Genomic DNA, 5,000 nt, shown 5'->3' with positions numbered 1-5,000 from the left:
ATGTGGTTGATGTAACCGACATAGGCGCAGGAGTGGCTGTGTGGTAAGTAGCTTGCTTACCAACCACATGGTTCCGGGTTCAGTCCCACTGCGTGGCACCTTGGGCAAGTGTCTTCTACTATAGCTTCGGGCCGACCAAAGCCTTGTGAGTGGATTTGGTAGACGGAAACTGAAAGAAGCCCGTCGTGTATAGATATATATATATATATATATATATATTATATATATATGCGTGTGTGTGTTTGTGTGTCTGTGTTTGTTTCCCTAGCATCGCTTGACAACCGATGTTGGTGTGTTCATGTCCCCGTTACTTAGTGGTTCGGCAAAAGGAGACTGATAGAATAAGTAATGGGCTTACTTCGAGTTGCTCGATTAAAGGCGGTGCTCCAGCATGGCCGCAGTCAAATGACTGAAACAAGTAAAAGAGTAAAAGACAGAGTAAAGTGTATATAACCCATCATAACTTTTATATTTCTTCGAGTTTTCAGAAAAGTTTTGCGAATTTGTGTTCTATACACGAGAATTGATACGATTATGCAAAAACTAAAAAACGAAATTTTTTGGTGCGTGATTTAAGGGCTATTTAGCTGTTATTTTTAGCATATCTCACGACCACCCCGTACCCTTATTTGTTTGTCAGTCTAACGCATTGATGTTTTGGTAAATTTACCGATGTTTTTCAATACCTTTCTTCCCATAAACACATCTAATGGCCTACTACTGGGATTTAAGCCAAAAATTTGGACTGTCCCTATTTCAAACTGATTTTTAAACAATTCGAAAAATTAAAAGAAAAAAAGGGAATCTTTCGACTCTAGTAGACCTTTCCGTCGATTTCCATAAAAGAATTTTTTTTTTACATATGGGCTTGCGGGAACTTTTGAAGTAATGAGAGCGAAAGAGACTAAGAGAAAGCGATTGTATGACGAGGGAAGTTCTTTTGAAGTTACCGTGCAAGGAGAGCATTGATGTACATGTGTGTGCGTGTGTGTGATGGGGTGTGGGAGACAGAAAGTATGTTGTGTAAGTGAAGTGCTTCTGTTAGTGTGTGTGAAGAGACAGAGTAATGTGTGAAAGAGAGAGATAACTGAAATTTTTTACTCGGTGTATGTGTATATGTATGTATATTACTTCAAAAGTTCCCGCAAGCCCATATGTAAAAAAAAAATAATTTTTTACGGAAATCGATGGAAAGGTCTACTATAGACGAAAGATCGCCTCGGACTGTCCCTATTTCAAACTGATTTTTAAACAATTCGAAAAATTAAGAGAAAAAAATGTGTTTTCAAAGTCGTGTGAATTCCTGTGCACAGAATATAAATTCGCAAAAATTTTCTGAAAATTCCACAAAATAAAAGAAATTTTGAAAGGTTTTATGGCGTGTCTAAAACGGAATTCCGCCGTTTACTTACCATGCTAGAAAATGCAGCCAAATCTGTCATAGGTTACAGCCTCCGGCATATCTTTATATATAAAAGTAAGGTTGTGTGCTGTCTGTCTCCTACGATTTAGATTCCTAACTACTCCCACATTTTGCGGTGCAGTTTAACCAAAAGCGGGTATCTTATAGTCGTGATTCATATCGAGCCCTTCTGGGTATTAGCGCGCGTCTACGATGAGTCTACGATTTAAAAAAAATTTACCATCATTTTTTCCCATTTTAATGCATTTTTTTCGTTATTATATAAGGGAAGTAACTCTCTAAAAATGTCTACGATGAGTCAACGATTTAAAAAAAAAATTACCATCATTTTTTTCCCATTTTTAATGCATTTTTTTGCTATTTTTTGGCTATAACTCTCTAAAAATGCTTTATAGTTATTTCCCTTACAAACCCAAGCAACGCCGGGCGATACTGCTAGTAAAGATATAAAGATACGAAGCGATCATGGCTGGATAGTCTTAGACCAAAGGTCGGTTGGGGAGTCACTGATTTGAGGCTAACGACAAGAAGGGATATATTTAATAGCGTGGCTGTGTGATAAGAAGCTTGCTTCGTAACCACATGGTTCCCAGTTCAGTCCCACTGCGTGGCAACTTGGACAAGTGCCTTCTGTTATAGCCTCGGGTCGACTAGTCTTGTGAGTGAATTTGGTAAACGGAAACTGAAACAAGCCCGTCGTGTGTGTATGTATATATATATACTAGCAGTATCGCCCGGCGTTGCTCGGGTTTGTAAGGGAAATAACTATATAAGCATTTTTAGAGAGTTATAGCAAAAAAAATGCATTAAAATGGAAAAAAAATTATGGTAAATTTTTTTTTAAATCGTTGACTCATCGTAGACATTTTTAGAGTTACTTCCTTATATAATAGCGGAAAAAATGCATTAAAATGGAAAAAATGATGGTAAATTATTTTTAAAATCGCAGACTCATCGTAGACGCGCGCTAATACCCAGAAGGGCTCGATATGAATGACGACTATAAGATACCTGGTTTTGGTTAAACTGCACCGCAAAATGTGGGAGTAGTTAGGAATCTAAATCGTAGGAGACAGACAGCACACAACCTCTCTTTTATATATAAAGATATATATATAAATTTATAAATAAGGATAATATCGATATTATCAAGTGGCCAGTATGGGAATAAATACCATACAAAGGTAATAATTTTTTTACAACTATAAATAAGGGTGTCTGAGAGACACCACCATGCCGAAATAGCAGTCAAATCCCTGACTCTAAAAACCACCTTAAATGTTCAATCGCACCATGAGATAAGACATGTCAGGGATTTGACTGCTATTTCGGCATGGTGGTGTCTCTCAGACACCCTTATTTATATATATACAGGGTGTCCCCAAAAAATGTATACACACCTTAAATAATTGTAAATTTGTTATTCTTTGTAAGCCTAGTACTTATTCTATCGTTCTCTTTTGCCGAACCACTATGTGTATACATTCTTTCGGGACACCCTGTATATATATATATATGTGTGTGTGTGTGTGTGTGTGTGTTCCACCACCGCTGGTGCTGGTGTGTTTACGTCCCCGTAATTTAACGGTTCAGCCAAAGTGATTCATAAAAAAAGTTCTAGGCTTTAAAAAACAAAGGTACTGTAGTTGATTTGTTTAAAAATTCGAGTTAGTGCCCCAGCATGGCCGTAGTCAAATGACTGAAACAAGTAAAAGATAAGAAATACGAAGTCAAGAATAAAAGATGGTATGGTAACAACTGTGACATTTTTTTGATCAAAGACCTCCTCAATCGAGACATATTTGGAGTTAAATAATGAAATAATAACCCTTTCTGCTAAAGGCACAAGGCCTGGAATTTTGTAGGGAAGGGAGCTGGTGGGTTACATCGACCCCAGAACTCGATTGGTATCGACCCCAGTGCGTAACTGGTACTTAATTTATCGACCCCGAAAGGATGAAAGGCAAGTCGACCTCGGGTGAGTTCAAATTCCGCCGAGGTCGACTTTGCCTTTCATCCTTTCGGGGTCGATTAAATAGGTACTAGTTACTCACTGAGGTCGATGTAATCGACTTAATACCTATGTCTGTCCTTGTCTGTCCCCTCTATGTTTAGCCCCTTGTGGGTAATAAAGAAATAGGTATTTCGTCTGCCGTTACATTCTGAGTTCAAATTCCGCCGAGGTCGACTTTGCCTTTCATCCTTTCGGGGTCGATAAATTAAGTACCAGTAACGCACTGGGGTCGATGTAATCGACTTAATCCCTTTGTCTGTCCTTGTTTGTCCCCTCTATGTTTAGCCCCTTGTGGGTAATAAAGAAATAGGTACTTAATTCATCGATCTCGAAACGATGAAAGGCGAAATCGACCTTGGAGGAATTTGAACACAGAAAGTGAAGACGGACAAATGCTGCTAAATATTTTGTCCGGCATGCTAACGATTCTGCCAGCTCAACAACAACAACAATAATGGTTTCAAATTTTAGCACAAGGCCAGCAAGATCGGAGGAGAGGATACGTCGATTACATCGACTCCAGTGCTCAACTGATACTTATTTAATCGACCCTGAAAGGATGAAAGGCAAAGTCGACCCCGGCGGAATTCGAACTCAGAACATAGAGACAGACGAAATACCTATTTCTTTACTACCCACAAGGGGCTAAACACAGAAGGGACAAACAGACAGACGGATTAAGTCGATTATATCGACCCCAGTGCGTAACTGGTCCTTATTTAATCGACCCCGAAAGGATGAAAGGCAAAGTCGACCTCGGCGGAATTTGAACTCAGAACGTAACGGCAGACGAAATACAGTTACGCATTTCGTCCCGCGACGAACGAAACACTCTTAAGCATTATACCCGGTGTGCTAACGATTCTGGCGGCGAGCTGGCAGAATCGTTAGCACGCCGGGCGAAATGCTTAGCGTCCTGAGTTCAAATTCCGCCGAGGTCGACTTTGCCTTTCGTCCTTTCGGGGTCGATTAAATAAGTGTCAGTTACGCACTGGGGTCGATATAATCGACTTAATCCCTTTGTCTATCATTGTTTAGCCCCCTGTGGGCAATAAAGAAATAATAATAATAATCACAACAACGAAGGACATATTAATTAGATAATGTAGTCCTGGATACACAGTGTTTAGACCAGGTATGGATAACCTTTCTGGAGAAGCGGGCCGCATGAGACATAGTTGGTTCGACATGTGAGGGCCAGCATTACATGAAGATAAATTTTTGTTAAGCGTAACCATCAGAAAGTCCCGCAGGTTGCTCATAAATGATGATCTAGCAACACGAAATGGGAAAGTCACTGTTAGAACATCTTTGATTCTAAGTCTGCCCAGTCAGGACTGACCTGGGACCAAGTACCAGCAAAGGTCACATTCGTTGACGCAGTCCTAGATATATTATGCCTGAATGAAAAAAAAAAAACCGGATGGTCACTGCTGAAATAAGAGCCACGGGTGTGGTGTCTCCATGCGTCTTGTTAGAAATAACAGCCAAATCTCCCTAAGCATTCTAAAAACTTTAAAAGGGAAGAATTTGACGATGGCCAGAATGTCTTCGACAATTATA

At 39.6% G+C, this 5,000-nt stretch overlaps 1 protein-coding gene across 1 annotated transcript in view; it reads right to left on the bottom strand.

The window, feature by feature from the left end:
• The window catches only part of LOC115226627 (hydroxymethylglutaryl-CoA synthase 1), a 39,016-nt gene that overhangs the window by 32,687 nt on the left and 1,329 nt on the right, over nt 1–5,000 (bottom strand). The gene's annotated exons all lie outside the window — the stretch shown is intronic.

Source organism: Octopus sinensis, linkage group LG30 (genome assembly GCF_006345805.1).
Source record: "Octopus sinensis linkage group LG30, ASM634580v1, whole genome shotgun sequence".
NCBI classification, from domain to species: domain Eukaryota; kingdom Metazoa; phylum Mollusca; class Cephalopoda; order Octopoda; family Octopodidae; genus Octopus; species Octopus sinensis.
Note: the sequence above shows the minus strand (reverse complement) of the source record. Positions and strands in the feature narration are given on the sequence as shown.